This window comes from Pinus tabuliformis, chromosome 3_1 (genome assembly GCF_031772625.1).
Source record: "Pinus tabuliformis cultivar Carrire ecotype Pingquan chromosome 3_1, CPIR1, whole genome shotgun sequence".
NCBI lineage: Eukaryota > Viridiplantae > Streptophyta > Pinopsida > Pinales > Pinaceae > Pinus > Pinus tabuliformis.
Window position 1 is genome coordinate 395,183,707 of NC_142301.1, and position 7,092 is coordinate 395,190,798.

Consider the following 7,092-nt stretch of genomic DNA (forward strand, 5'->3'; position numbering starts at 1 on the left):
TTAACCATAACTGTTGACATAACCTCAACACCACCATAGGGTCAAGTTTATCTAACAATCCCCCCTTTAAACTTGACTTTGGGTTTTCCTTGGCCAAATCTAGCCAAATCTGCCAAGTGAGCCAGCCACTACTCACCTCCAGGCCCTACCCAATCAATGTTAGGGTATTTGATAATCTCATAAGCTGTCCTAGTTCAGCATGCTTCATCATACCACCACATGCATCCCTATATCACCCAAGTGGACATTCAAACTTTACCAGTGATTTACTGGGGTACGCATGCCTTACTAGGTCTTACAGTCGTATACCCATTTACATGAAAATTTCCATTTTATTTTTATTTTGTTGGTATCTTGACCCACACACAACTTGAACTGCTGCAAGTTTAACCATGAATTTCACCCTTGACTTTCTTTATTTTATGAAAAAAATGCTCTGTTCTTTTGTTTTGATCTCGTGGCTTCAGCAGATCAGACTCAGATAGGCTTTCTGGTAATCCTCTGCATCCTCTTTTCTCTTCGATAGCAATAGCATGGTCAATGATGGAGGGGTTTCACCCTCAGGGGAAACACTTCACGCCCAGGGTAGCACGTAGGGACAGCATCTTCGTCTTCGCTGGACAGTAGCTCTTGCCCTTACACATGTAGGCTCTGCCTGGTTCGATGGCATGGCTCTTCCACGCAGGCAATAGGTTCACGATGCTACAGTCAAAGCAGCCCTTCACCAAAGGTTTGGTAGCTTCCTCTTCATGTTGTTCCAGACTCTTCTTCGTCCTCACGTTGTAGTCAACGCAGCCCCCATTCTAGACTCCCCTTCATCCTCATGCTGCAGTCAACACAGCTTCAAGCTAGTAACACACAGTACACTCAGGGTGCTACGACGGTGGTCTGACAGCGTTGGTCTTGCACGTAGCAACTCACCTCAATCACTCTGGTCTTTACGTCCAACAGTTCCACACTTACACTCTCCTCCTTTCCAGCATGCTGCAACTTACGGCTTAACACTCAGCACGCCCTCCTCTTCTCATGCAAAGATGGACAGTATTGGCAGCACTTCACACAATCGAATGGCATAATTCACACAGACGTTTTTGGCAAAGCCTTCAGACTTCATTTTCTTCTTGCTCCTCAATGAACCATCACTCAACAGACATTATTGGTTTGTGCAACGAGCTATTACTTCAACTAGCACAACCACTGGGTCGATGCGAACATTTCAAACAGTTATCCAAGGCCCTTGCCAACTAGAGCTTTGATACCACTTGTTAGGGTTTAAGAGAAATAAATATAACAATCAAGAAATACATATTTAAACTATGTACACCATGATTATCTAGAAAACCCCAATTGGGGGAAAAGCCAACCAACAATAGATCTATTCACCAATACTAGGTGCCCAAAACTACAACTGGAGAAAAAATCTCATGAAAGTCTATACCTTCAACCTAAGAACACCCTTTTGCTACCAGTCTCGCCTTATACCTTTCGATACTTCCATCAACTTTCTATTTCAGTTTGAAGACCCACTTGCATCCAACAACACTTCTCCCTTTAGGAAGTTCTACAAGATCCCAGGTATTGTTCTTGGCTAAGGAATCCATTTCTTCTTCCATAGATGTTTTCCATTTTTCACTAACTGTATCATCTACTGCTTCCTGATAATAAGAAGGTTCCCCATCTTCAGTAATCAAAGCAAAAGATGAAGCAGAATCTTCATACCTTTTGGGAGTTTTCCTTTCCCTTGTAGACCTTCTTAGAGCGACTGGTTGCTGAACTGGTTCAGAAGCTTTAACGATTTCCTTTGTGTCTTCAACACCTTTTTCTCCAGTCTCTCCTTCCTTTCGACTGTCACCGAAAGGTCTAGCCTCCAACTGAACTTGTTGATTTGGCGATACCTGTTCCTGTTCAATTCTTTCAACATTTGATTTTAAAAGAGAGGATTCATCAAATGTTATCTTCCGCAATGTAGAATCCCACAACCTATATCCTTTCACTGCATAGTCATACCCAAAAAAGACATAACATTTCGACTTTGGATCTAATTTTGATTAAATATAACTATTAAGAAATACACATTCAAACTATGTACACCATGATTATATGGAAAACCCCAATTGGGGGAAAAACCAACCAACAATAGATCTATTATCGTCCTTGGCTAAAACATAACCAAGCTAGCCAACAACCTGAGCTTTCACCACTCAACCATGGCTACCTACATTGGAGAATACACAAGCCTTTTAAGGGCTTCAACTACATGTAATAACATGGGCTCAATACCATGAGTCACCAATACTAGGTGCCCAAAACCACAACTGTTAACCATAACTGTTGACATAACCTCAACTCCACCATAGGGTCAAGTTTATCTAACAAACCCTCCTCTTCCAACAGCATGTCCACTCTTACAGTCTCTTGGACATTCATTCTTGCACACACTTGTTTATCCTTAGTGGTGAGAACAATTTTAAAACCTGTGTCATTCAACGACACTCCTAAGTCTTGAAGCAAATCACTCGTCCACATATCATCCGCCCACATATCATCTGAGAGTAGAATATATCCTCTATCCTTTAAACAATTGCACAACATATCTCTTCACCCTTCTGGATAATCTGGGAGTTCCAAGCTTAATCTTTGGGCCACACACTTTTGCAGATATGAGATATCGTTTCTGGAAACAATTAACTTAATAATGAGGTCAAATGAAGTCTTTTCCTTCTCGTTGTTGTTGATGGTGTGAAGCAGCAATGTCTTGCTGACACCCCCCATGCTTAGTATACCAATTCTTCGGATGTTGTTGTCTTCATCAGTTAACCATCTCTCTACAAGCACCATCTATGCAGATCTCCTTGTGTTTGCAACAAAACCATATTCAAATTTTTGAACTGGTACCCTAAGGAGGAGACAATGCAATACCTATAAACCTAGGGTTAACTATGTAGGAGGCAAAAAATTCAAAGCATTGATGTCTAAAGATGTAGCTAGTGGTAAATAGAAAAAGATCGAAATGGGACCGATCTAAGTCAATTGTCATGATTTAAAATTTAAATGCCTCTCATCTGTGCATTCATTTCTTTCCACAAAACAAAACTTCAAACATTACAACAACTTTCAATGCCACAAGTTCCAAGTGGGCCAAATATCATGATTTGTGGGCGTATTCCCTCCTCTTCATTCAATTGCTTCCACCGGATTCAAAGTTTACTAACTTCCAATTCCAAAATTCAAAGTTGGTAACGACACTCATATGAGAACCATTAGTAAGACAAAGACATCCTATTCCAAATATAGTGGGAAAGCTAAGGAGAACACAATAGAAGCCGAGACTACCTACGAAACTCTTTTTAATCTAACAATGTATCACTTTATCTTTTGGGTGAAAAAACAAGCATTGTTATACGTGTAAACATGTATTTGGTACACGACATTGAGAGAAACTCGAGTAGCTTGTCATGATTGATTCGTTTGTGGTTGTACGCTCCTCTTTATCGTTTAACTCCATCAATCAAACCATAATGTAAAGTCGTCTGCAACTTTTTGTCCCAAAAGCTGTGTAATTATTCAATAAAGGAATCATGCACATGAGAATCACCCACATTCTCAACCTGGCTTACTTAAAAAACGTTGTCATGCATTCAACGAATTGCAACCCCTGACGATGATTGACATAAATGTGTATGACTAATGTGCATATCATTTTATTTTCATTTAATGGATAAGAGGCCAGGATCTAAAAAGGATAGATATGATTAATTACTATGTAGTAAAATGATAACCGGCTGATTCACTTTACATCTTATTCCTATATCATTTTATTCTTATTCCATGGAGAAGATTTAAAGATGTGAAGGTAATAGACAATATAAACCCGATGTAAAGGTAGTAAACTAAGGTAGTAAACAAATCATTCACTTATTGCATGATATTTAATATATCCATGCCAATTAAAATTATCTTAACACAAGAAACCATATTATTTGAATAATCACATCTAATCCAACAAGAAATTTAAATCTATTTAAAGATGTAAAAGCAATAGACGACAAACAAGATGTAAAAACAGTGGACAAGATAAACAAGATGTAAATATAGTAAACCAATAGTTGACTTATTACATAGTGTTTAATATCATGCTAACTAAAATTATCTTAACACAAGAAATCATATTATTTGAATAATCCCATCTAATCCAAGAGGAATCTAAGTCTCCTTTATTAATACATATACACTCCCCAGATTTAAAGATGTAAAAGCAATTGATAGACCAGGTAAACAAGATGTAATGATAGTAAATCAATGGTCGACTTACTGCATGATATTTAATATAGCCATGTTAGCTAAAATTATATTATTTGAATAATCTCATCTAATTCAATCAGAAATCTAAGTCTTTTTTATTAATACATATGGTCCTAAAATTTAAAGATGTAAAAGCAATCGACAAAATAAAGCAGATGTAAAAATAATAGACAAAATAAACAAAAATAGTAAATCAATAGTGGACTTATTACAGGGTGTTTAATATATACCATATTAACAATAATTTTAACTAAACAAATTTGAATAATCACATCTAATCCAACGACAAATCTAAGTCTCATCCAATCGTTTATTAATACCTATACACTCCCTGTAATAGTAATTTTACAATTTAAATGTCCGCGCAAATCGATAGTGGATCGTCTATATACTCCTAATTTACTGTTGCCACAGATGGTGAACCAGAAAAGAACTTAAAATGTTGTGTGTTGTTTGCAGGGCAACTATATGAATTGGATTGAACCACAATCCCAGACTTTTACACGCAATTCGATTATATATACTTCTCTGCTTAGCCACCCAGGTGAAAAGGGATTGAATCCCCGCCCTTCAAAAATGGTGAAGTTAGAATCTCATGAACTGTTTGAAGCTTTGAATGTGAAAGTTTATGGCTGTGGCCAGCGGATATTAGTTCTCTCATACGGCTTTGGAGGCGACCAATCGCTGTGGAAATATATTTTTCCATACCTGGTGCCTGATTTCAGGGTCATAGTATTCGATATGATATTCTCTGGCGGTGTCAATCCCAACGATCTTGACTTCGAATGATATACTGGTTCACTCTCTGCTTATGCGAATGACCTCCTCGCCATTTTAGATGAGTTTAAAGTAGATCAGTGTGTGTACGTAGGTCATTCAGTTTCTGCTATGGTGGCTGTCTTGCCTCCATCAAAAGTCCAAGTCCAGGATCGTTTGAAAGATTAATATTACTATGCGGTTCCCCAAGGTAAGAAAACATTAGTACAATTATTTAAGCGTCAATCCCCTTAAAAATTCCTATGCTCTTTCGGTCTTCAGCTTATGCGCACACAAGTGTTGTCGTTGTTTCTTCAGGTATTTAAGCGATGAATCCTATGAGGGGGGATTCGAATGTGGAGACATCGATGGAATTTTCAGTGCAATGAAAGCCAACTATTCAGCATGGGTTTCAGGATTTGTTCCTCTACTAATTGGCATGGATGAACCGTCTCTGGTAAAGGAATTCAGTAGTAAATTGATAAATATGAAGCCGGAAATCGAACTTGTGTTGCAAAAGCCATCTTCCAGAGTGATATGAGAAACATATTATGCGATGTGAAGACCCCGTGTAACATCATCCAGACCAAGAAGGACATAACGGTTCCATTGAGCGTGCCATATTACATGCAGTGCAACCTTGGAGGAGAGAAGAATTTGGCGCACGTCCTTGACACAGTTGGCCATCGTCCGCAGCTAACTTCACCCGGTATGTTGGCAAAGTTGTTTACGCAGCTCCTTGTCGAACCTTGAATAGTCGATCAGATAATAAGAACAGTGGATATATGTATTTTTGAATGGCTAATCCTCTATATAAATTAGCTGTGTTGTGTCTTTATTAATAAGCTATAAGAAACCAACCGTCGGGTTCAAAGAGATCAATGATTGTATTCTGTAATTCCTGTGGATTTTTATGTATTTTTGAATGGCTAATCTTCTCTATAAATTAGCTGTGGTGTTTCTCTTGTAATAAGCTATAAGAAACCCATTGTCGGGTTCAAAGAGATAATGATTGTATTCTGTATTGCCTGTGGATTTTATGTACCTCTGGTAAGGTCTTTTCCTTGTGCTCCTTCATTATAGGTTTTTTCATGGCGTTTCTTCATTATCAATTTCTTAATTACCAATGGATTTTATGTGTGCTGGTTAAGAATGTCCTTTTTAAATATATTTTGGGTAGTGTAATGAACCCAGACAATGTAAATGTGAGATTTTACTGTGGTAAAAGACAGTATGACAGTTGTTGTTTTATGTTTTAAAAACAAACTGTGACAAATTATTTTATTTAAGTAATTTAAATATTTTCTTGAAATGTTGGCAGCCTCTAGGAGGTGGATTTAAAAGAAAAAGATCAGTTATAATAACTGATTGAAACTACCCTCCCAAAACAGGAAAAGTCCTGGCTGTAGGGAGGAAGTTCTGTGCTGTGGGGACAGACAGAAGAGACCTTTTCCAAGGAAAGGAAAAAGGAGAAAAGATACAAAAAGAAAACTGGTTAAGTCTGGTAAGGACCAGATAACGAGGCACGAGGTGCACAAATCTTGTTGAGGGCTTGAGGCCTGCAAGATGGCTTGGGGGGAGAATTCCGTCTGAGGGATGGATCTCATGGCTGCCACGTAAGGTTTCAAGTTGCAGAGTCTCTGATTGAATATAAATATACAGTTACAGTAGGTAAATAAGGATTATGTTTCATTCTCCTAGATACTGTTATATTGCCTAAGAACTGCACAGGTGTAGTTTTAAGTGAAAGGTCAAATTACCAATCGAAAGACATAATCTAAAACTAGTCAGGTGGTAAATAAAGCTACAATAGGTGTAGTTAAATTAAAGACTGGTTATAGAATAAGAAGGGAAGTTACCCAGAAACCGGCTATTGAACAATAAACAGGACACAACCTCGTCAGAGAGACAGAGGCTCTGTGTTAATAACAGCACAGTGAATAATGGAATAAACAGTGCAGAACACCTTGAATATAAACAGGCAGTTATTTTAATGTGTCGAAAGGAACGAAATTAGAACCCTCTGAGTCTGGG

The 7,092-nt window shown here is 38.0% G+C and overlaps 1 pseudogene across 1 annotated transcript; it reads left to right on the forward strand.

Moving 5' to 3' along the window:
• The first annotated feature begins 4,780 nt into the window (after window positions 1-4,780).
• On the forward strand, window positions 4,781-6,047 carry LOC149187386 (putative strigolactone esterase DAD2; annotated as a pseudogene). Its single transcript, XR_016256195.1, has 2 exons — window positions 4,781-5,269; window positions 5,377-6,047. The product of XR_016256195.1 is annotated as a putative strigolactone esterase DAD2 (transcript).
• The last annotated feature ends 1,045 nt before the right edge of the window (window positions 6,048-7,092 follow it).